Source organism: Triturus cristatus, chromosome 9 (assembly GCF_964204655.1).
Source record: "Triturus cristatus chromosome 9, aTriCri1.1, whole genome shotgun sequence".
Taxonomy (NCBI): domain Eukaryota; kingdom Metazoa; phylum Chordata; class Amphibia; order Caudata; family Salamandridae; genus Triturus; species Triturus cristatus.
The window spans coordinates 757,172,490-757,199,256 of record NC_140592.1 but is presented as its reverse complement, the minus strand read 5'-3'; the positions used below and the strand labels follow the sequence as shown (position 1 = coordinate 757,199,256).

General features: G+C 47.7%; 1 protein-coding gene across 2 annotated transcripts in view; it reads left to right on the top strand.

Moving 5' to 3' along the window:
- The window catches only part of MTA2 (metastasis associated 1 family member 2), a 521,443-nt gene that overhangs the window by 397,305 nt on the left and 97,371 nt on the right, over positions 1–26,767 (top strand). The gene's annotated exons all lie outside the window — the stretch shown is intronic.

The following is a 26,767-nucleotide window of genomic DNA, read 5'->3' as shown; positions in this document are numbered from 1 at the left end:
TTTTTTCCCCATACGGTTCAGATATGTATTGTGGCCCTCCAGTTTGAAGCCGTTTTTCGGCATCCCTTTGGTGCACAATCCACTCTACCCTCGTTGGTATTGTTTTGAATGCCTTTCCCATTCCTTGCATATCGAAAATCAGAACTTTCCTTAGTCTGGTTGGAAAACTCCAACTGTGACCTTTGGGACTAGCCCTTTCGAGTTATCTTCCACTCAATGACAACTCTGTCGAGCAATCCGCTGATGGAACTGTTTCAATTCTGCCCTCTGTGCGGCTCTAAATACCCGTGCACCAACCTTCACAAGGTCTGCAATCTGTCACTGTCCCCGGGGCACAGAGAAGAGGATTGTGAAGCCTGTCTGTCATTTCGATCCAAGAAGACCTTGCAGGACCATCGGGCTCTACGTAGAGAGATGCAGAGTATTTAAGACACTCCTGATCTCTTTGGATAACATGATATCGAACTGGAAGACATGGAGGCGTTGGCAGCTGAAGAGGAAGAGAATTTCTCTATTCAAGACCCCAATTTCAAAATCAAACTGGTGGCCCATGATGTCCCAGCTGGTCACGGTGCCGTGAGTACCCAAACCCCTTTGCACACCCAAAAGTTCACTTCCACTAAACAAAAGACTTCCAGGCCAACAACTACCATTCAGCCATGTTCCATGTTTCAAGTCATAAGGCTCCAATTTAAGTGCCATAAATCGTAATTGATCCTACAAGTGAACATATGGAGAACATAAATGTAGAGAAACCACAGAAAGGGAGCTGCAAGTTAAACATTCCCCTTTGTATTGACTGTTATTTCACACCTAAGCCCAAGATTACTCTGTCATAGCCACCCAAAAGAGCTTACCAATGTGCGATGTGAAATATTCCCCCGACTGATGGTCCTGTCAGCTTCTATTTAAAAAACGTGCAGTTTGTCACGCACTTAATTGGAGCCTTATGACTTGAAACATGGAATTGATCTCAATACATTAAACCCAAGGTGAGGTTCATTTCTGCTAGTCCACTTTCTAATGCAAAGGCCGGGCACATGAAGCTGTGCACTTTTTCCATTTACAGCCATGTTGCCTGGGATCACAATAGGTGGTGGCTTACACATAGACAGCATTAGAAATAGAAACCTTTTTCTCAACTATAACCAATTTTATAGATAGGTCACTTTTTAATTCACATTGAATATAATCCAACACTGGGTGTGTTCTTTATCGCTTGAAATCAAATGAACATCAGGGATGTTTATGGTGGATATTATTTGGATTTATTCTGTCTCTTTATGATTTGGAGTTTAATGAGGTGTAAATTCCCTCATGAATCTTTGGTGTTGGGCTGACTATGATGCACATTTCTGTCTCCCTCCTTTTTCCTGATTACCTTGCTGTGTTTACAACACCACGAAAGGGTATTTATTTGTGATGTATGCTTAATAAATTGTATAATATAATGCAGCATACAAACAATATATGTGTATATGTTTTGCAGCCTTGAGAAAGCCCTGGGGGGTGAAATGTACGTTGGCTGCTGCGGATTTCTTTGTTAATTAAATGGAATAAAAGCAATGGGACCTGATTCAACAATTGTGATGGAATTTTTCTAAAGACATTTATGCTGACGGGCTGAACCACAGATCATTGAAAATTGGATTATAGTTACAACTATTTGGTGTGCTTTGGTTGGATATTTTTCTAGGCTGTTTTTGAGTCCTAGTGGAGGTGTACCCTGGTGGGTGGGTATTGTGACACCATGGGAGATCCCTAAAATACTGTGGTTTGAAAACTCGGTTAAGATAAATTGGATACTGTGGTAAACACATGTGCAGGTCATAAAGCATACCCATAATCTTTGGAAATAGTACAAAAAAATATATATTCATCCAGAGACTCGGCACATCATAACAAAACCTGAACTATCACCTCCTCCAAAAGGAAGATTCCTTTTCTAGAGTACACTGGATATAAAATTCCTCTTAAGAAAAAAGACATTGCTACCAGTCCCTTCCAAGCTATTCCTCATTCCCCTCCACCACCATCTTCACCAGTGCCTTTAGTACCTTATTCAGCAGAAACCATTTAAACATCACACCTCAGGGGTCTCCTCACACAGATCCAGATGTAGGGGGATGACACTTATGAAGCACCACCAGAACCCATGGCATGACTACAATGTAGACTCTCCAGGAGACCCTGATCTTTATCCTACAAAACCCTCACCTCCTGATGAGAACACCTCATATCAGGAGTTAATAGCCAGGGCAGCTACATACCATGGGGTCACCTTACATAAAGAAGCCTTAGAGGAGGACTTTCTATTTGAAACTTAGGGGCTACACATAAAACATCAGTCTTTCCTAATGTTAAAAGGTATGATGCGACATGCAGAGGATATTTTTAAAGACCCTGCTTGCGCACACATTATAACACCTAGGGTTCACAAAGTATAAACCCTCACCATCGACCCAATTTTTATTGGGAGGCAGCTTACACCTGATTCTTTAGTGTCTAATGCCAGTAAAAGAGCTAATTCGCAAACATCAGCTGATGTACCACGTCCAAACAAAGAATCAAAATTAATAGATGTCTCAGGTAAAAGAGTGGCTGCACAGTCAGCCAACCACTGACGTATAGCCAACACAGGGTCTGCTTGCTATGAACGATGGCTAACTCTAGCTTCCTCCTCAGAAAACACACAAGGCTGCGTATTTCTGGTTTTATACCAGAAGTCTAACAGACAATATTAAATGCTCCTTTTGACAAAGAACATTTTTCAGACCACAGGTGTAAGAAACATTAGAAAATATGAAAAAGGACACTGAAGTGGCTAAATCTATGGGCACAAGTCAGACACCCTCTGTGAGAAGTTGGCCTGGTATATGATGTTCACTAATTAAAGTGACCACCTTGTACCATGCCAAGCAACCCTTATGGTGTGGTTGTAAGTCAACCTTTTCGGACTAGCTGCCCTAGTGGTAGCGTAGGCTAAGCAGTCTTTGAGGCTAAACTCGTGAAGCGTGTTAAGCAGGCTGTTTTACCAAATGCAACCCCCTTTTATACCAATGATAGGACACCACACAGATATATATTGAAAATATATATGTGTTCGAGGCATGTGGGCTTCTGAATTCATATCTGTTCATAGATCGCCGCCTAGTGTTGGGTCCGGATGTTTGCACGTTGTTGTCCTGGAAGAGTCTTCGAAGTATCCTTGGATAGGTGACTCCTCCCCTGGACTACAGTGCGCATGGGCATCCTCTCCATCCTCAGATTGTTTTTTTCCGCCATTGGGTTCGGATGTGCTATCTTAGCTCAAGTTAGGAAAATATTTGGTCGAGGCCAAAAGGCCTTTAGTTCGCGTCGGTACTGTTTATCGATCGGGTTTCGATAGAATTTGTTAGTTTACTAACTTTTCAGCACCGACTTCTTTCGCATTTACCTGTCCATCGACGACTTCGACGATGGAATCCAGGACGCCATTCAAAAGGTGTCCGGTATGCAATGCGAAGTACCCACACATCGACGTCCATCCGGTGTGCAACAAATGCCTTTCACCGGACCACGACGAATCGACATGCATGGCCTGTGCCGGGTTCCGTTCCAAGAAGACTCTAAGGAACCGAAGAGCGGCGAGACTCAAGGCGCGGCACGCGGCACCGGCCCCGGCAGACATCTTCGACGAGGCCGACGTCGAAGACTTAGAAGCCATACCCTCCAGTTCCGTTTCCGAACACGACCCCGGATCGGACGGGGGCGACGAGTCACTCTTCCACAGAGGTGAAGACGACACCGAGGTAGGAGACGACGAGGAGGCCTTAGGGGCCGAGGAGAGTAGCTCCAATGATGAACAAGGCCTACCTGTTCAAACCGAAGAAACACCAGCGCCACGGCCTTTGGCTCCGGTCGAGGGATCGCCTTCGGGCCTTACCCGAGACCCATCCCGTAGTTCTTCGGCCCCGCCCTCGGGCCCGGCCTCGGACGTTCAGCGGCAGCCATTGCCGCATAAGCCAGCTGGTTTCCCTACCACAAAACCGAAACCGAAAGCTGCTCCGGTTCAAACGAAACCGAAACTGAAAGTGGCCTTGGTCGGATCGAGGCCTTCGACGCCTTCGACGCCAGCGCAACGCGTCGGCACCGACCGCACCAAGAGGGACTTCGGTGCCGAACTGGAATCGGGCGACATCGGAGTCGGCAAAGGGAAAAAGGCCATCGACACCGAGAAACCTACTCGGCTACCGACGCCAACGACACCGAGGGCAATACCGCCTGCTTCGCCACGCGTCGCTCCCTCGACGACGCCGAAGCCTCACGTACCGAGGACGTCGGTGGTGATCTCCACACCTCGACTCGAAGACCAGCCGGCGCCGAAAAAATCCACGCCCGGCTCTACGAACCTGCCCGGTGCCAAAGCCTCAAAGACGCCCCAAGTGCGGCCTGGGGCGACACAAAGCAACAAAACCACGGGGGCCCTCAAGGACCCGATAGGAGCTCCAGCACCCTCAACGGGGCCAGCCAACATTACCTTCGGCTTGCCTCCGTCAACAATCCCGAAGATGTTCCAACTCAGGACACGGGTTACCCAGACTCCGGTTCCACCGGACGAGACGTCGCCGTCATGTGTCATCGACGCCGACACTGGCAGGATGGTTCTCCACGACCGAAGAATAACTTCGGAACCGCCATTGGACCCTTTAAGATCCCCCTAAAAAGGAAGCTGCCTGTGGAATCAGAACCTCTCCTTTATGAACCGTTCCATTCCTCCTACCAGGATCCACACCGGTTCTCCCCCGCACGCTCCGACACGGATGCATTGGAGGGCTACATGGAGGACCAAGCACCCTACCATGTAGACACAGACCCTGATGACCAGCAGGACCCTGATCAAACTTGGGGCGACCCTGCAGACCCCAGTGCACCTCTCGATACACAGGACCCACAACTCTATGGGGCGAAAACATCTCCCACGGAGGATACTGCGGCGTTCAACGCACTTATTGAACGTGCGGCAAATAACCATGGGGTACAGCTTCACTCGGATACCATCGAGGATGACTTTCTAATGGACACCTTTGCATCCTCAGAAAGACATGTGAAAACTTTGCCAATGCTGAAGGGGGTCCTCAAGCCGGCTAAGGACATTTTCAGGGAACCCACCAGGGCACAAGTGATAAACCCCAGGATTGATAAAAAATACAGATCAGCACCTGGGGATCCTACTTACATCAAAGGACAATTACCACTCGACTCCATCGTCGTAGCGAATGCTCGCAAGAGGGCACACTCGCAAACGACAGGTGACGCTCCTCCCCCGGACAAAGAGTCCAAGGTGCTAGAGACCTCCGGCAAACGAGTTGCCGCCCAGGCTGCCAACATATGGCGCATAGCCAACACTCAAGCGCTCCTCGCTCGCTACGATAGAGCGCACTATGACACATTGGAGCACCTCCTCCAACATCTCCCTGACCACTTCAAAGAAGGTGCGGAAATTCTTATCAGAGAGGGACAGCTACTCACAAATGCTTCCATCAAATGTGCGCTAGATGCTGCAGACACGGCTGCCAGGGCCATAAACACAAGCGTCATGCTGCGACGCCATGCCTGGCTACGAATCTCAGGATTCAAGCCTGAGGTACAAAACAACATACTGAACCAGCCCGTCAACCCCGACTATTTATTCGGCCCAGAGGTTGACACCACCCTCAAAGATAAAAAAGGACACGGACACTGCAAAGTCCATGGGCGCTCTCCAAACTCAGTCCTTTCGGAGCGGCTCCTTTCGTCGCCCCGGAAACAAGGGAGCAGGTAGAGGACAGGGGTCACAACAAACGTATAACAAAGGCAATACACAGACCACCTACGATAAAAACACCCGAGGTGGATATCGTGGCTCCAGTACAAAGGGCAGAGGACGTGGCTACGGCAACACCAGGTCCTCCCCCAAGAACAAGCAGTGACGCCCTCTCCCTTCCTCCCGACCACATAACACCTGTCGGGGGAAGACTACAAAGGTTCCTGTCCACGTGGAACTCCATCACCACGGACAGGTGGGTCAAAGATATTATAAAATACGGTTACTGTCTGGAGTTAACCTCCACTCCACCCACAATACCACCAAGAAACCGTCCTATGTCCTCAGAGCACTTAACGCTCTTACAGCAAGAGGTAGAAAGTATGCTTCTAAAAGGCGCTATCGAGGTCGTACCCATCCACGAGCAGGGTACGGGGGTTTACTCCCTCTACTTCTTAATTCCAAAAAAGGACGGTTCGCTCAGGCCTATATTAGACCTGAGACCCCTGAACCAGTACATTCTTTCAGAGCACTTTCACATGCTCACTCTACAGCAAGTCCTTCCGCTTCTCAAGCAGGGAGACTTCCTAGCCTCACTGGACCTCAAGGATGCGTACTTTCACATACCCATCCACCCCTCACACAAAAAATACCTCAGGTTCACTGTTCAGGGACGGCACTATCAGTTCAAAGTCCTTCCCTTCGGCGTGACAACAGCGCCCAGGGTTTTCACGAAGTGCCTAGCTACGGTGGCGGCACATTTACGGAGACAGCATATACACGTCTACCCCTACCTAGACGACTGGCTCGTTCAAGCGAAGTCAGCCCAGCAATGTGCAAGCCACATGTCCCGCACCATTCACCTTCTTCACAGTCTGGGATTCTCACTAAATTACCCAAAGTCCCATCTCCAGCCCGCACACGTACAACAGTACCTAGGTGCGACTATAGACACTCTGGCGGCCACAGCTCAGCCAAATTTAGTGAGGATCAACAGCATACAACTGCTGATCTCCAAGTTCAAACCCAATCACTCGCTTCCAGCGCGAGTGTTTATGCAGTTGATAGGCATGATGGCCTCCTGCATCTTCATAGTCCCGCACGCGAGGTTACATATGCGCCCACTTCAGGAGTGCCTAGCACGTCAGTGGAATCAGGCTCGAGGACAGTTGAAAGACCTAGTGTTGGTGAGCGGTCGGGCATACAACTCTCTGCATTGGTGGAATCCACAAAACCTTTGCAAGGGCCGACCGTTCCAAGAGCCTGTCCCACAGATAGTACTGACAGCGGACGCGTCTCTCCAGGGATGGGGAGCTCATGTACTCCACTACACAGTGCAGGGACTATGGACAACACAACAAAAGAAGATGCACATCAACCTTCTGGAACTGATGGCAATCTTCCTGGCCATGAAGGCATTCAAAGTACATCTATGCAACAAGGTCGTGTTGATCCGGACGGACAACATGACCGCAATGTACTACATACAGAAACAGGGAGGAACACACTCTCCACAGTTGTCTCATCTGGCTCAGAGCATGTGGAAGTGGGCCATTCAAAGGAACATGTTCCTCATGGCGGAACACCTCCCTGGCAAGGACAACCAGATGGCGGATCCCCTGTTTGGGGTAGCTGTCGCGCTTTACAAGCTTCAGTATTATTATTATTATTTATTATCTGCTCAGCAGACACAGCCACCAGATGCACGAGTGGGAGTTACACCCATCAGTACTCCAACCGTACTTCCAACAGTGGGGTCATCCAGAGATAGACCTATTCGCGACAAGCGAAAACGCAAAATGCCAAAGCTTCGCCGCCAGATTCCCACATCCGCAGTCGCAGGGCAATGCGATATGGATGAACTGGTCCGGCAGATTTGCGTACGCTTTTCCCCCAGCGCCGTTGATACCGCTGGTGGCTCACAAACTCCGACAACACTCCCTGACACTCGTCCTAGTTGCTCCCACGTGGGCACGCCAGCCGTGGTACACCACCTTCCTCGAACTTTCCGTGGTGCCGCATCAAAGGCTGCGGATCAAACCCGCGCATTTGACGCAGAACCATGGAGAGGTTCAGCACCCAGATCCGCAACAGCTGAACCTGGCGATCTGGCTCCTGAAGTCCTAGAGTTTGGCTATCTCAACCTGCCACCTGACTGTATGGACATCATCAAGGAGGCCAGGAGACCCACTACCAGAGCTTGCTATGCAGCCAAATGGAAAAGGTTCGTCATCTATTGCGATAATAATGACATCAACCCGCTGGACGCATCCATCCACAACATCATCTGTTACCTCTTACACCTATACCGATGCAATCTGGCGTACACCTCTATACGTGTCCATTTGACCGCAATATCAGCATATCTGCAAACCAGGCAGCACCTCTCTCTATTCAGAGTGCCTGCCATCAAAGCATTCTTGGAAGGGCTCAAACGAGTCATTCCACCTAGTCACCCACCGGCTCCAATGTGGAACCTCAACTTGGTCCTCACACGCCTGATGGGTCCACCCTTTGAACCTCTACACTCATGCGAGATTCAATTCCTTACCTGGAAAGTGGCCTTCCTGGTAGCGATCACTTCCCTAAGAAGAGTTAGTGAACTCCAGGCACTAACCGTTCAAGAGCCATTTATTCAGGTTCACGCCAACAGGGTTGTACTACGTACCAACCCCAAATTCATGCCCAAGGTAATATCGCAGTTCCACATGAATCAGACTATTGAACTGCCCGTTTTCTTCCAAAACCCACAAACTGTTGCAGAAAGGGCACTACATACACTAGATGTACGGAGGGCCCTCATGTACTACATCGACAGGACTAAACCCTTCAGGAAGACAAAACAACTGTTCGTTGCCTTTGCCCCACACCACAAAGGTAACGCCATCTCCAAAGCAGGGATAGCCAGATGGATAGTTAAGTGTATTCAAATCTGTTATCAAAAGGCAAAACGCACATTAACTATTCCACCACGAGCCCACTCAACACGTAAGTTGGGGGCTTCCATGGCCTTCCTAGGAAATATTCCCCTGCATGATATATGCAGAGCAGCCACATGGTCCACTACACACACATTTACAAAACACTATTGTGTAGATGTGCAGTCAAAACAGCAGGCAACTGTAGGACAGGCTGTTCTCAAGACACTTTTTCAGACCGCTGCAGCTGGCACGGGTAGCCGCCGCTAATAGAGGGCACTGCTATGTATTCTATGCACAGATATGAATTCAGCAGCCCACATGCCTCGAACTGAATATGCTACTTACCAGTATGCATCTGTTCTTGGCATGTAGGGCTGCTGACATTCATATCGCCCTCCCTCCTCCCCGGCGCCTGTCGCAGCTGCAGCTCTCAGAATTACTGCAAGCATGGTCATCACTTTCTGTATCTACTCCATCACTGCCACAATGGCGAAAAACAATCTGAGGATGGAGAGGATGCCCATGCGCACTGTAGTCCAGGGGAGGAGTCACCTATCCAAGGATACTTCGAAGACTCTTCCAGGACAACAACGTGCAAACATCCGGACCCAACACTAGGCGGCGATCTATGCACAGATATGAATGTCAGCAGCCCTACATGCCAAGAACAGATGCATACTGGTAAGTAGCATATTCAATTTATTTCTCAAAGTATCCCCTAGACTCTGTATGAGCACAGGAGCACAAATCGTTAAACAAGAATACTTTAGAATACACAGAAGTTGCACTTTATATGGATAGGCCCTGGTGGCCGCTCAAACCATATACTAAAATAGTGGTACAAGTACCACGAACAGAAAAGGGAAAAGGCCTAGGGCCTCTAGAATCGCTGGGCCTACAAGGAGCTAACTTCAGTTAGTGACCAGGAGGTCCACGGGTTGCGTGTGCAGAGCAAATAGTCACACGCGAGCTCCCATAGGTTTTCAATGGGTGCGTAAAAGTTACAAAGTTACTGCAAAAAGGATCTTCCGGATGGACTATGAACTCAAGATTGGAAACACAGACACTAGAGATGATACTCTACACTTGGGCACCGGAGTGCCAGCTTTACCTCACCCACAGGAAGCGGGTGCATAGGTCTCGAAGTGCGTCGGGTTTCTTCTATCTGTTCAATGGAGCCTGTAGTCAAAGATGCTGCAGGCGATCGGTCCGGAAGAGATGCGGTGGATCCAAGGGCGGATCGGAGTTGTAGAAGACCTGTAAGCAGAGGGGACAGTGTTCACAGTCACTAGCCAGTGACCAGCGTGGCACCAGGTGGGTACCAGGCGATGTCTGGTGCAAACAGGAAGAAAAGTGTAGCTTGTCTCTGCAGCCACGTGGTCCCTGAAGGTCGACGACGTCCAGGAGTCGGTTCACGAGCTGTCCCACGCAGGCGCTCGCTGTCGGCGATGATCGAAGCAAACAAGCCTTGGCAAAAGCAATTGTTGTGGAAAACGAAATAAGCTGATGGTTCTGACCAGCAAGGTCAGAGGGACTGCTCCTTTGGAGGGGAGCAAGGGCCAGTCTGGAGCAACCAGACCAGCGGTGTAGTTCTTGAAGTTCGTCGCCAAGATGGCCACTAGCCAGCGGGCCAGCAACCGGTTAGGCGCGTCGAGTGGCAAAATGCAGAAGGGCCCCACGCAGATCGTGGAGATGCTGGAGGGCTCACCTTTGGTGCAGATGCTGCTCGGGTGTTGGGCTTCTCAGATCCCAAAGCACAACTTGGAGGGAGCCTCGGTTGTTGCGCTTGCAGCTTGTCGTGGTCTTTTCAAGATGGCTGGCTCCACGTGTCTCGGTGCCTCCACGGGTCTCCTCTTTTCAGGGACTGTGGATCGGGCGGTGAGAGGTCTGGAGGTCCAGGTCTTGTCAGTCTCTGGGCTCGGGCTCCGGCGGGAGGCGGTGGCAAAGCAGACGTTGATTCGCTGGATGGTGCTTGCGTTAGCAAGGTGGTCACTCCCTGACCACAGGGGAGATTGGCTTCAGTCCTCTGTGCGGCAGAGCGTCGAAGTTCCCGTCTTCTTCTTGTAGTTAAGTTGATTCCAGGATGTCTGAAGTCTTAGGACACAGCTCCTACCTTTAAGCGGATTCTAGGGGCCGGACTACCTGCTAGGTCCCTCCCTAATGGTGGGACCAGGAAGGTGGGTGGTTACACCCCCAATCCTTTGTCCAGCTCGCCCCAGGCCCGGGACTGGTGTGCCCCAGGACCGGATTGAACTGGCATATGCACCGAGGCTCCTTGTGAGCCTCAGGCATGTCTGGTTTCTTTCAAGCCCTACCTAACCAATACACAAAATCCTGTCTGGGGTGGTGCACGCACCTCCCCTGGCAGGAAACCCTTTGTCCACACCTCCCAAGCTGGAAGGACTCCCAGCAGCAGGAGGGCAGACTTGTCTGTGGTGGCAGCATCCATTTTGTGGAGCTGAGGCTATGTCTGATTTTACCCGGGTTTCAGGTACTGTACATGTCGTGTCCCTCTAGAAGGGTGGAATGCTAACCCCGTCGCCAGAATTGGCGAGGGGTTAGTATTCCAATTCGTATGACACCTTACTCGACATGTTTTGATAAAGCCAAACCAAAGTTAGCATTTAACCGCGAGGTTCATAATGCACTTAAGAGTATATGGTATGACGATATCTGGAAACAGTAGAAGGAAGTTGTTCCGACCACTGCAGACAGGCTCAGCTCATGCCAGAGCACCATCTCACATGGAACCAAGCACTCTGCCTTCAGGATTGTTAAGGCCTGCCATAGGAGTGACTTATAGGTTAACATGTGTCCCATTTAAGGTTAGGTATAGGTATACTCCACCTAAGTAAGAGGTGGTTACACCAACTTACCCCAGCTGAGTGATCAGCCAGTTGTGTCAAATTTGTTAGGCCAAGCCTGGGGTGGCATAATACATGCTTCAGCCCCTGGCAGGCCTTAGATACACCAATGCCCTGGGTACCTAGTGTACACTGGTACAGGGGCTCACAGGGTGATCCAATCAATTTGGTATGTACCTAGGGTACATGGAGTCCATTTTAAAGAGAGAACAGCCAGGCTGAGATCCTGAATGGCAGGATCTCAGGCCAACTAAGTCGAAAAACCAGCTAGACACTAGGCAAAAATTTGGGGGTAACCATAGTCAGATATCCACCTTCCTACACCCTCTAATAGAGGTTCCTTTTTATCGCTCATTCTATAGGGGAGGTTCAAAAACTGCCTCTGCATCTTCATACAGGCCCCAAACTCAATCCTAGCCCTCTAGAGGATGTTACAAAGGAAGATGTAGGGATAACAACTCCAAAGGTTGAGGTACAGGCACACCAACCCATACCTCCCCCTCTCTCAACAAGCAGTGACTCCATAACATTTCTTCCCGAACATCTTACACCTGTCAAACATCTACAACAGTTTCTTACCATTTGACAATCAATAACATCAGACAAGTGGGTGTTGGATATTATTCAACATGGGTATTGCCTGGAGCTTACCAGCAATCCTCCCAATATCCCACCTCGCACCCACAGGCTCTCTGGAGCACCAACAACTGCTCGAACAGTAAGTACAAGGTTTTTTAACCAAAGGAGCAATAGAACCAGTTCCAATACAACACTAAGGGATAGGGGGTTTGCTCTCTTTACTTCCTAAACAACACGCTCAAATAACTATAAATCTTCTACATCAGCTAGAATTCATAGTCCACGCCCAAAAATCACATCTTCAACCTCACAGTTGCAGCCCTATCTAGAAGCTATGCTCAACACTCAAACAGGTCTAGCCTATCCAAATGTAGCCAGGATTCAAAATGTTCAAAAACTGCTACCACAATTCCAAACCAATCTGTATCTAATAGTCAGAACTTTCATGCAACTACTAGGGATGATGGCATCATGCATTTGCCATTGTGCCCCATGCAAGCTTGAGCGTGCGTCCTCTACAGGAATGCTTAGCACATCAATGTAATAAATCAGAGTCAATTAAAAGATCTAGTGTTGCCACACCCATCGCTCTCTGCAGTGGTGGAACACACAAAACTTATCAAAGGGGTGACCCATTGTCGACCCTCTACCACAGACCGTGCTAACAACGGATGCATCTCTCACAGGGTGGGGTGCCCACTTACAACACCTAACAGTTCAGGGACTATGGGATATCAAACACTGTCTCCAAAACTACCTAGAGCTTCAAGTCTTTCTACCTCACCTTGTAGGCAAGGTTGTCCTATTCTGGACAGACAATATGGCAGCCATGGGGGGGGGGGGGGGGGGGGGGGAATATACACACACTACAGTTATCCCGCCTCTCAAACCATTTGGTGTTAGGCAATGCAACTGCTAACAGAACACTTTCCAGGGACAAACGATGACTTTGCCGGCCTCCTCAGCAGGATGCAGCAACAAGTCCAAAAGTGAGAACTCCACTCCCAAGTCCTACTTCCATACTTCCACAAATGGGGGTTTCCACAAATAGATCTCTTTGCAACAGCAGAGAACTCAAAATGCCCAAACTTCGCCTCCATGTTCCCACACCCTCTGTCCAAAGGCAATGCCCTATGGATGAATTGGTCAGGAATATTTGCTTATGCTTTTCCGCCTTTTCCACTTCCTCCATTTCTGGTTTGGAGCTCAGGCAGACGTGTCTCGCCCTCTTTCTAGTAGGCTCCCACTTGGGCTCGTCATCCATGGTTCACCACACTACTAGAACTTTCAATAGTTCCACACGAAAAGCTTCACATCACCCTAAACCTTCTTACTCAGAACCATGGCGGAATAAGACATTCAAACCCCAAGGAGCTCAACCTAGCGATTAGGCTCCTGAAGTCGCTGAGTTTGGATATCTAAATCTACCACCAGACTGCATGACCAATCTTAAGGAAGCACATAAACCTACCATTAGAGCGTGCTAAGCAGCTAATTGGAAAAGGTTTCTTATCTGCTGTAATAATCAAACAGTTGACCCATTAGGTGTATCTGTACAGACTTTCCGGTCTTGGCTGTGGCTGCCTATCTTCAGAACAGACAACACTTCTTTTTATTCAAAGTAACAGTAATTAAAGCTTTTAAGAGTGATACCACTTAAAGTTCCACCTGCATGGAACCTTAATATTGTTCTAACAAGACTTATGGGTCCACCTTTACATGACTGTCCCTTCCAGTTTCTCTTGGAAGGTTGGTTTCGTAACTGCAATCACCTCACTAAGACGAGTAAGGGTGCTTCAGGCACTAACACTAGAAGAACCATTCTTTATCTTCATAGACATAGGGTGGTTCTTAGTACTAACCCAAAAATCCTTCCAAAGGTGGTGTCAGCTTTTTATATTAACCAATGGGTTTAGCTACCGGTTTTCTTCCCTCAACCAGAATCTGTAGCAGGGAGCTCTTAATACATTAGATGTCAAAAGAGCAGTAATATATTATATTGACAGAACAAGGGATTTCGCAAAACACATAAAGGGAAACCTATTTCATAATCTGGCATTTCTAGATGGATAGTTAAATGTATCCAGACAAAATTACTGTCTATACCTCCTAGAGCCCATTCTACTCCTAAAATAGGAGCATCTATGGCTTTCGTAACATCCCTATAGCTGACCTTTCTAAAGAAGCTTCATGGTCCACACCACACACATTTACCAAACATTGTGTGGATTTGTTTGTACGCCAACAAGCTAATGGTAGGACAAGCAGTGCTAAAAACACTTTTTCAAACAACTGCAACGCCCACTGGTTAGCCACCACTTTGGGAGAGTACTGCTATACAGTCTATACACATGATGTGTATCTATAGCACAAGTCTCAAATGGATTGTTACTTACCCTGTAAGCATCTGTTCTTGGAATGTAGAGCTGTGGATTCACATGAGCTGTCCCTCCTCGCCGCACACCTATGGTCGTTGCAGTTCCTATTTACATCCCACACGCATGGACACCTCTATACTTACACTTACTTACTCCGTTTTAACCCTCTTGTGGGAAATTTTTTAACAATGGAGTCGATACCCATGCAAATTATCACAGAGTCGCCGCCGCCTTCCAACGTGACTCGAAAGATTTCTTTGAAGAAAAACAACTTGCAAACATCTGGACCCAACACTAGATGGCAGAAGTATGCAAAGCATGTGAATCTATAGTTATACATGCGAAGAACAGATACTTACAGGGTAAGTAACTTAATCCTTATGTGATATACCACCAAGTGGTTATATCGTGTAAAGATTCCAGTGATTTCCCCCAGAAGTGTACAAGGCTCAATCTAAACCCAAAGTGCTCTGTTTATGGTAGTGTGGGCGAGCTGCCCTAGGCCTAACATAGAGGAGTCAGTGTAAGACATTTGTTATACACACAGTGACTAATAAATGACAATGACTCTAGGAGATCCACACCAATTTTATAAAATAAGCTTCCTCAAGATTTATTTTAAGACCAAGATGTGCATTAAAAGGTAAGTACGTTTTTAAAGAAAAATACTTTTCACTTTAAAAAAATGCAGTGCAACTTTTCAGTTCAGCTATGTTAACCTTTGGAAGGAAAACAAGAATGCAGTTTTGCCGGTAAGTGCATGACTTACAAATCCAGTCTTCGGTGTCTGTGGTCAACACAAGGCAGGGTTCAGGTTAGCACCAAGACTGCACCGCTAGCGGCACAAAGGTGGCCGGCCGGGTGTAGAGGTCCAACTTTGGGTCGGGCGCCAAATGCTAACCAATGGAGACTGGGGGTGACTGTAGATGCAACGCTCATAGGTGAGTAAAGCGGTGTCAGGAGTCGATCACCTGGGTTAAGGTAAGCACGGGTGGCCACAAGGCAGCACCAAACTTACACCCTCAGCGGCACAGGGGCCGCCGGGTGCAGAGTGCCAACACAGCGCCGGGCACCCAATGCAACTCCTATAGGGAGAGGCTGCAGGCTCGGGCCAGGAGGGTGTATGAAGAAAACCCACAGCCGCCCAGGTAAGTTCTGATACTAGGTGACCTAGGGAGACTGTTGGTCAAACTCGCCAAGGCTCAGGGGCTTCGGGTGCAGGGGTGTCCTTTTGCGTTGGGGAAACAGCTTACCGGGCAGGTCGGGGTCAGGATGAATCTTCAGGTTGAGGCTGCAGATGTCGAGGTAGAGTCCAGCAGGGGTCAGCCCCCGGTGGACTCTGGCTCAGAATTGCTGGGTAACCTTTGCAGACCAATGGGCCACTTGGACTCGGGCCGTGGGCATCTGGTGCAGAGATGGGTCCGGAGGAGAGTTCACGGTTCCTCAGGGCAGAGTTCTTTGCACTTTAAAGTTGGTTTCTAATGAGCAGGTCAATGTCCATGGGAGACTTAGAGTCTTTGTTGAAGACAGGCAGTCGTCCCGGGGTTTTGGAGGTCTGAGCCTGCAGGACGAGTCTACTTTTGTAGCAAAGGGCGAAAGGCAGCAGACAGACCAGCAGGGGTGGTGCCATGTCAGTCACTGGTACTTCTTCTTTCTTGCTGATGCAGCTCTTCGGCATCTGGGTTTCGTAGATCGTCAGGAATCTTATTTCAGGGTCTGGGGTGACATCTAAATACTTGATTTAGGGGTGTTACAGCTGAGTGCCTAGTAAGGACCAATTGGTTCCTTACTTGGGGTGTCTACACCCTCTATCATGCCACCCTCCTGTGGAAGGAGGACATAGCCCTGATTGGATAAGTCGCACCACCTTCAAGATGGTGGGCATTGAAAAATATACTTTACTTCGCCTCCAGCATCTGAGGGGTGGATTTGGCGAAAGGGGGCACACCTCCTATTCTCACTAAGTTTTCCAGCCGGTTCTCCTGCAAAATGGGGTTTTAACCAGGGGCTGCCATCTGCTGCTAGCAGCAGAGGCTGGGGTCTCATTACAAAGGTGGCTAGGCCTTTTAAGCTTCCCTCTTAAGCACTGTGCTCATCCTGGTGAAGGAGGTGACACCTCCGCCCAGGATGGGCTTTATTTCTGGCTTCCGAGAGTAGGGACTCTCGACCCAGGGATTCAGAAACATATCTGGTGGTAGCAGGGTGCCTAAAGCCAGTGCGAGATCGCACCAGCGGTAGGTTTTCAGGGGGAACCTCTGAGGTGCCCTCTGAGTACATGTTTTAATAAACCCAACACTGGCATCAGTGTGAATTTTTTAAGAGGAATTGTTTGGTACCAAACATTCCTGTGTTCAGTGAAGCCACTGTGGTGCTGGGTAACTCGAGTTGTCGAGTTTTCAGCCCAAGTGCTCTCTATGGCTTCCCTGACACTTACAATATTGAGATTAGACTTCAATATTATAGTGGTATGTCTGCTCATGCAGATATGCCAATACCTGATATATATAGTGCACCCTGTCTTGGGGCTTCTAAGGCCTACTAGAGGGGTGACTTACTTATACCTTGGATAGTGCTCGATCCCTGCAACGAGAAAATCATCACCATATGTCCCAGAGTTGTTACCTGCGTTGCTTGGGACTTCTACCATCAACAGTTAAACTTTCATTCGCCACTCTCTTGGGTTCCAGTCCTCTGCGACCCTGGCCTTTTTGGTTTTGTTGGAGAATGCACTATTGGCGAAGATATGGACTGTACACCCTACCAGTTTTGTGCTAGGTATAACATCATATACACCTGGAGCGATCAGCACCGATCTATTTGTGCCTCTTGCCAACCCAAGACACAGCCTTCTGTGACACCTGCTGTGACTTCCGCAGCAAAAACACCCTCATACACCAGAGAGAAACTGGTTGGGCTCACCACAGATGCAGCAGCAAGCAGAGATCCCTGACCTCTTTAAGGCAAGGACCAGTTCAGCACTGAGGAGGTAGAGGACAGGGATTCCAGCTGCCCAAGGAGGCGTGTGTCCGGAGGTCATCTTCTCCGAGGCAGAGGAGGAACTGGAGCTCACTGTGAAATGGGCACCAGCCCATGCCTCATCAGCGCTTCTCGCGCCACATGGTCAGTCTTGAATCCTAAATTGCTCTTAGACCGAGGCAAAGCACTCTTCTTGTAGGAGTATAGTTGAAAATGGTACAAACCTTCATGTTTGCCTCCTCTGGCTGGCAGTTCCTGGAACAGGGAGACTGGGTTGGGGGCCTAGGACCTTACCACCGAAAGGAGATAAGACGTATCATTCCTTGATGCCTTTTCGACCTGCAGGCCCCAGAAAGGCCTATTTGACACCGATGGCTAGGCCACTACTGGCTTCAAAACCACAGACAAAACAGCCCTTGATGCCAATATCCGACACCACTGAGGGGTTGATTTTTGAGCAGATTTGACAGTCTCGATACCAAGCTGAAAAAACAGTTCATCCGGACACTGCCAAAATTGTCTCTAAGCCCCTAGCTCCAGGACTTATCCGGATACTAAAGGAAAGAAGGCTGGCCTTCGAGGATAAACCAGGGCTTTAATCCTTGACCACGCCAGGCCAGAAAAAACGTGAGCGAAATAGCCACTTGCATACCCCCAAGTTTCTCACCTTTACCTTCCAACGCCTTAAGCACCACCCCCACCTCTCCCTCTACTGTCCCCTCCCCCAACCCACAGGACACTAATTCAGATTTTTGAATCCTTATTCCTTGCAGGAGCCATATAATGAGGCTTTTATGCCCCGGGATGGAGAAGACCTGTAAGAGGTTTATGTGGTAGATTTCCTGAACCCCTCTCGGAAAATTCCAGCTTCTAACCCCATCTCACCATGCCTCACAACCCAATGATTCCACTGCCTAATATGTGGTGGGATCAGTTGGCAGTCCACCACCTTCTGGTTAAAATGCACACTGTGCATGATGAGGTCGACTTCCTCATAGAAACCCTCTGTAGGACAGAGAGGACAGTCCACTAGCTCCCTGTGTTTAAGGGAATGTTTAGATTGGCCACAATAAAGAGCCAAAAAATGCAAAGTTAGTCACACCCAGATTCGAGAAAAAGTGTAAGCTTGCTCCTGACGATCCTCTCTGTTAGTGGCCATGTCGCCCCTGACTCAGTTGTCCGCACGGCACAAAAGAGAACGTTCGCTCAAGCAACAGAGGATGCATCTTCCTCCTGACAAACAGTTGAAGCAGATAGACACAGCAGACAACCACGCTGTACTTTCCAGTTCTTTGAGCACCTTCACTCTCTACGACCATTGGGAGATATACCTCCCAGAAGCCCACTGGAAGGTGGGCCACAAGTTTGTTGCTGAAGACAAAATTATCAGCAAGACAAGTGTTAGATACAGCTGACAGTGATTAACACCAGCCTCTTCCTTTGCAGGCATACCTGACTGGGGATTTCAGGCAAAGGTATAATAGCACCTACTTAATGTCCCTTTTAATGGTAAGCATCTGTACGACCCCCAGGTGGACCAGCTGCTTGAAAAAAATCAAAAAGGACATGGACATCACCAATCCTCGATTACCTTACTGTCCCCCTAGCCCCAGATCTTCTTTTCTCAGACAGCAGCCCAGGATAACTAAAGCTACAGTCTCATTTCACAGACCACCCTGTCTGCAGCACTAGCAGCAGTTTCTCGAACACTCCCACCACACTAGAGCCACCTCAGCTGGTAAGCGGTGATACAACATCTGTTCTCCCAGATCACGTCTCCTGTCGAGGAAAAGTTTGAGGTACTACTTTCTTCAGTAGAAAAACATCACCTCAGATCTTTGGGTAGCTCTCCAGTTTTCACAAATTGTATCGCCTTCAATTCCATTCCATGCCTTTCAACCTGCACCACTCCTTAGCTCAGCCCACTTACAGCTCCTAGAGGAAGAGGCTCACACATCATTGAATCAGGCTACCCATACCAACAAGGAAAGGGGGTAAATTCCCTCTATGTCCTCATCGCCAAGAAAGAAGGCTCTTATGCCAATCCTAGACCCCTGGCCATTAAACTGATTCATCCTCTCTGACCACTTTATCTTGGTCACCCTGCAGGATGTCTTCCCTCTTCTCTGCCAAGGCGACTTCATGCCAACGCTGGATCTGAAAGATGCATACATATACTTCTCCATCCAACCAGCACATCACCAGTTTGTTTGGTTCATGGTAAGTGGATGACACTACCAGTTCAAAGTGTTACCGTTCGGAATCACTACGGCTCTAAGGGTATTCACAAAGTGCCTAATAGCATTAGCAGCACACCTGTGTATTAATGGCATAGACGTCTTCCCGTACCAGGACTACTGGCTGATCAAGAGAGCAGTAGATGGCCATGCCTCCCTACTCCACAAGTTAAAGTTCACTAACGGGTAAAAAAAAATAATCACACATTCAACCTCGATTATACATGTGGTAACAAGGAAAGCATATGACCAACGGTGCTGGCATTCCAACAACTGCTGCCTCTCTTACAGACACTAAGATGTGTGATGAAACCATTGTGGCTAATGATCTTTTGCAAAACAGTAGTGCTGCATGCCAGATTACACACATCACTCCAGGAGTGCCTCTCGATGCAATAGCAAGGCACTGGGAAGATAAACGACCAGAGCTCCGCGCACTCTATCATGGAACAGCAACAACCTGTTGAGCATCAGGCACTTCCTAATCCCCCTTCTGCAAGTGCCCATCAACACTAACACATCTCTCATGGGGTGGCGTGCTCACTTCCATGACCTGATCGTACAAGACACCTGAACCCCTCATTACAAAATCAGCTACCTGGAACTGCTAGCCATCCTTCTGGTCCTCAAAGCCGTCCTCACTTATTCAGGGCAAGACACTCCTCATAAAGACAGACAACATGATAGCCACGTACTACGTCCAGAAGCAAGAGGGAACCCACTGCCACTTTACCCCACCCCCAAACTCTTGGCTCTGGCTTAGGAGATCTGGCACTCGGCACTGCACACCATTCACCTCTTGGTGAAACATTTCCCAGGAATGGAGAACGACTTTGCAGACCTTCTCAGTATGATGCATCAACAAGGCCCCAAATGGGAACTCCCATCACAAGTACATCTATTATTGGAGAACCCTGACCATCAAAATGTATGGGACTCCAGAAAATGAAATGCAAAAGGCCAAATCTTCACCTCCAGTTACCTGCACCCACATCCCTTGGACAACCACTATGGATGTCAGTGACATTTGCCTATGCTCTTCCTCCTGGTGAGGGGAAATTGGGTGTATTATATGGTGTGGTTGTGCGACTTTACCGTATAATACACTTAACAACCCCTTTAGGATCTGTAGGTTTCGTTTGTTAAACCCTTTAGCTCAACCGTGGGAAGATGGGGCTCTGAGCAGTAAAACTTGCACAAAGGGACAAGTGTAAAGCATTAAAACGGCACCAAAACAATGGGATAAAAAATAAGACTCCTAAGAAATGCAACACCAATTTACAAAAGTAGACTGTATTTGTATGTGTTTTTAGACACCGCAATGAAAAAGATCTGCTGGAGGGTTCCGGACATATAGATTTTACAAGGTACACCAAATGTGAACTTTCACTTAACCGCGAACAATCATTTGCAAATTCAACGAATTTGATTCTTAGAAACGTTCAAGAAAACTTTAAGCAAGTGTCAGTCAATAAAAAAAAAAAAATACTGTTGCTTAGTTAATTTAGGTGACCGACTACGGCAGCGAGCCAGTCAAGGTCATCAGAAACAGTTACCTCACAGGTAGAAGCATTCTTCAGAAGCTTTTAGCCCTCTACAATAGGTTCTTATGGAAGTGGTCCTGATGCACTGAATACCGGATGCTGTGGATGTAAGGCGGTAGACGGGCATCTTCTTATGGCTACTACCTGGTCCATGAAGGGGGTTGATGTGGTCCTGGCTATGGGGGCTATGTCCCTCGGTCTTGGCAGAAGTCCTGTCGCCAGTCACCCGGTATCGCGGTCACGGCGCAGGTAGTCCTGAGCTTTTAATATATGAATTGTGAGGCAACTAATTTATATTTTGTGATCTCCCCTGATGTAGCTTACACTTTTAAGGACAAACATACTTTTATTTGCACCATTGCCTTCTGGTCCACCGCAGTGACAGTTTGGTCTGGAAAAAGCATTGTTTATTAGGTTGCCACACTTCAGGTATCTTGCACAACACCCTAGGCTGAGCATTAGCTCTCCCGGCTATAAAAGCTGATACCGTCCCGGATGCGCCTTAGGCAAGCCCGTCTGCACCCATCCGCACCCGGATATCGCCAGAAGCCAGGATCTCTGGTCCACTGGAGGGAAAACAGGTATTTTACCTAACCAAATCTCCCACTCTCTTGCTTCCCTTTATCAGATAAAAGCTTCTTGCAGACCAAGTGACCCATACCAGCGGCTCTGTACAAATAATTTTCCGAAAAGCTGGCCGGCCCGTTGGCATGCAGCCGCTTTCACTTTCAAAGCAGCCAGGACCCCCATATGCTATCTGCTGTAACACAAATCAGGATACACCCAAATCTAATTTAACATGGTATGGAATTCACTCTGCTAATCCACCTCCCACAGTGGCCCCACAATTTCACATCATGTTTCCCACTTGAACCATAATAAAACTAGCATAGAAAGCTTTGTCTGTAATGTGAGAATACTAGCTCTAAGCACTCACCGAAGTATGGGATATCATCACCTCTCTATCTCCAGACATATTTTTTCTTACAGAAACATGGCTGAATGCCTCTAACCTCCCCGACGTCACTCTAGCCATTCCTGACAACTACAAATTAATAAGGTTTGATAGAGACTAACAAATAGGAGGAGGCATCACCATAGTTTTTAAAAACTCGCTCAGTCTCATGAACCAATACTTCTATCACTGGCTCGATGGAATTGGGTATTTTCAAAATAATTCTATCTGCTACGGAAAGTTAGAAGGGTACTTTGATATATCGCTCGCCTGGGTTTAAGAAGGGCTTTAACCAATGTTTGATGGAAGAAATAACCATCCAAGTCTTAGCCACAAATACTTTTCTCCTCCTGAGTGATTTTAGTTGCCATGGAGAAGATCTAGCCAACCTAGAGGTAGCGCAGCTCATGGCTGATATGGAAACCTTAGGCCTACACCAATGAATTATTGGTCCTACTCACCAAGCGGGCCATTCACTGGATTTGCTATTCACCAACAAGGAGAAAGTTACTTGTGCAGCACCCCTTCCTATAACTTGGACTGGCCATTATATAATTCCCTTTCAAACTCAACTTCCCTTATAACCAAATTGTTGTATAGCAGAAGGACGGATAAGACCTTAAGAAGGGCCTGGCACTCACTCTCCCGGGACTGTTTTAGAGATCTGGTATTACCATCAGGTGTCTGACATCAATGCTTCGTTAGAAAATCTCAACATAGCTCTAACAGAGTTTTTTGACGAAATTGCACCTCTTAGAAAGATGAGTATCCCTAAAGTACGCCCCTCGGCACCTTGGCATACGACCGAGCTAAAAACTGAAAAATCGGCTTTTAAAACTTAGGAAAGATGGCGTAGAACAAAATATTTGCAGGACAAAGATGCTTATAAATTAGCTCGGTCTAGATATCATCGCAATAGCAGAGCTATGCGTAACAGGGCTCGAAAAATTCACTCGACCGCTCGCATTTGCGAGTCAGATTAATTCAGGACGAGCTATTTTTAGGTCCTACTCGCCCTTACTGGCGAGCAGGAATACAAACTGACACTTGACCTCTGCCTCTGAAAACAAGAGAAATGTGACAAGATAGCAAGATTTATAGGCATCTTTATTGCTCACAAAGTAAATGAGCAATAACAATGCTTTTAAATCTTGTTAACATGTCACATTTGCTCAGCTTTCAGATTAGAGGTCAAGTGCATTTCAGTTGGGTCCAGGAGATTTTGTATGTTACTAGACCTGCAGGTCTAGTGCATTTTCTATGATTGTTCGAGCCCTGCGTAAGCTTTTCATCTCTAACCAAATTGAACAGTCAGGAACTGTATAAAAGTGCTCTTTAAAATAATTCGCAATTTCATGAGCCCTCAGCCGTGTGCGCAGCCCTCCATAGCGTCACAGAAATTGTGTGGCTCTCGCCACTTTATTCCAGGAGAAAATCTCACAGATTTACTTCAATTTCACTGCCCCGCCCATCATAAACCCTGGCATAACCAGCAGTGTATCTGACATGGGAACAGTTGGGACTTCCACTCTAGTCCGGTTTGAACCATTCTCTCTGGAGGAGGTCCAGAGTTCTCTGGGTTTGGCGAAGTCGGGCTCAACCTTAGATATCTGCTCTCCCTGAACTATGGCGTCGCAAGCTAGCCATCTTGCTCCGGCGATTCAAGCTATATTCAATCTTATGGTGGAAACAGGCACTATTCCTTCTGAATGAAAAGCCGCGTCTGTTCTACCGATCCTGAAGAAAGCCAGCCTGGATCCAAACACCCCATCCAACTACCGCCCCACTCACTGCTACCCCTTCTGGGTAAATTGCTAGAATGCTTAATCAACAACCAAATAACAGCCTATTTAGAAAATAATCACATTCTGGACACTTCTCTGTCCAGTTCAGACCTGGCCATAGCACAGAAATGGCCCTGCTGGAAGTCACCAAGTTTTTGAGACTCCCTCTGGAGGCAGGTACACCTTCCTTGCTATTGCTGTTGGATCTCTCCACAGCTTTTGATACCGTCTCTCATTCTAGACTGTTAAAGAGGTTGTGTGAGATTGGTGTTCATAGGACTGCGCTTAAATGGTTACATAATTTCATGGACTACAGATCCCAAACAATCACATTAGGCCCCTATACCTCTTGTAAGATGCTTTTGGATAAGGGTATTCCACAGGGCTCATGCATGAGCCCCACTTTGTTCAACATATATAGGTTTCCCCTTGCTAAGATAGTTGAGCCTTTTGGCTTTGGAATTATATCCTATTCTGACGACACGCAGCTGACCTTCACTTTTGATTCTGATTTATATTTAATTAAAGATTGCTTTGCGCAAGGAATGTTGTCCATTTCCTGTTCGATGAGACAGTTATTTATAATTGAACGCAGACAAGACCAAGATGATGCTGTTCGGGAAAGCCATCACTCTGTGGTCTGAGTGGTGGCCTTCCCAACTAGGATCAGTCCCATCTCCCAAACAGTCTATGAAGAATATTGGCATAAAAATTGATCAAGCCCTCTCTACGAAAGATCATATCCTGGATAACACTGGCAGGTGCTACCATAATATTTTTCTCCTATGCAGAATATTCCCATTTCTACCACTCTGCGAGAAGAACATTAGTTCAAGCCCTAGTAGCGAGTCGACTAGATTACTGAACCGCTCTATTGGCCATAGCTAATGAGACACTTGTGGCTAAACTACAGGTGGTGCAAAAAACAGCAGCCAGACTTATTCTCAATCTTCCGCTGGGTACCCCGTCAACTCCTTCATTGAGGTCTCCACACTGGCTGCTGGTAAGAACAAGCATTAAAAATGCAATAGGTCTCGCCTTTCATTAAGTTAAAACCATTTGCTTTGTTATACAATACCATTAGCAAAGCAAATGGCTTTAACATCATTAAAGGCGAGCCCTATTGCGCCCTATTGCATTTTCAATGCTTGTTCTCCCCTTGCCTTGTCTCTCTTGCTGCTCCAGGTGTGTGTACCAAAAGTGAGCCTACCAAAAACATCTTTCCCGCCCTCACCCCAACCAGGTGCTGTCCTGCAGTTTACCTGCGTTACCGCAGTGCACTTTACATTTTAGCACTAGAAGACAACACATGGGTATGTAGTGGCATCAGGATTTTAGAGTGCCCAGCAGTAGGCTACACTTCAGGAATGTGGAATTCCTATAGCCCGACGCCCAGGACAATTTGTTTGCAGTCGGGGGCAACAAGTTTTCATGTGTATTGTGTCCTTGGGACAAGTAGGCCCAACCCCCTATGGCACAAACCCTTTGGCTGCCAGTTTGCAGTACGACATTATGGATCAGAGAAGGGCACTGTCTGCAGTTAAGGTAATATTTTTGCCCATATGGTAATGATGTTCAAACTTGTATTTATGGTTCATTAATTGATAGCCTTTATTAGGTCTCGCCTGGCGTAGACTGCACACATGCGCAGTCTCGCTGGCGAGATTTAATGATTTGGGGTATTTTGTGTAAAGGGCATTAAGCCCCGCCCCTCTTTTTTCCATTGGCCGGCTTCACCGTTTATGCTAAACGGTGGCCAGCCATTGGAATAGAGGTGTTTGTGACGTTTTCGTTCGGCTTTCTGAGCCCTCCCATTTGGACGGGCTCGTCTGACATCTGTGCGTCGTGAAAGCTTTCTTATCTTTATGGGGCCATGTGTTTGAAACACATGGCCCCATAAAGACAAGAAAGCTTTCACAACGGACGAAAGTGAAAGCGGACCGTGCTTGTTAATTCAAGCGACGTGGCAGAAGGCAAAACAGAAGCTAAAGATTTTGTGCTGACCCGTAATTAAATGTCTCCAAACCCCATGCATCTCTCGGTGAAAGCAATTGCCGGCATTGTGGAGCGAGAATTAGAAAAGGAAAACACCAGCGCGCCCGCGTGCCTGCTGCTAGACACCAAGCATGGCGAACAGGATACACCTCTCTGGATGGCTAGTTTTCCTTATTAAACAAGCACAGTCGGACTCTCAGTAAGGGCACGCTCTAAAACCAGGCTCTCGAGTCCTTTCCGTCAGCCAAATTTCCCAAGACAGTAACTTGAAAAGCTTTTAATCTTGTGACTGGCTTTACAGTGAGCTTTTCTCAAGGTGGCGCAGTGAAAGGCTCACTCATTAGGTCGACACTGATTGCACAGATATGGCCCCCGGCCCTTCCCACGTGCAAGGCCGAGACCTGCTCTGATGGTGCGCGGGCACTTCTGAGAGCTGAAATGCGCATTTCAGAAAATCCATTATACCTGCGCCGAATGCACCTTAGAAACGCGGCGGTGCGCTGCGGAGCAGCAGAGGACTCTTTTAGAGAACAATTGGCTTCAAAACTTAGGGGCTTTTGTATTTTACATTTGGCTTTTGAAGAATATTTAGGAAATTCCATGGCTCCATCTGGTAACTCATTAAAAAAAAAAAATACAGACTTGTACACGCACATGCAAACATGTGCATTTATATTTAATACATGCATGTATACTTGCATACCAATACACGCACAACAACCAAGATGAGACCGAAGAATTTGTTTTAT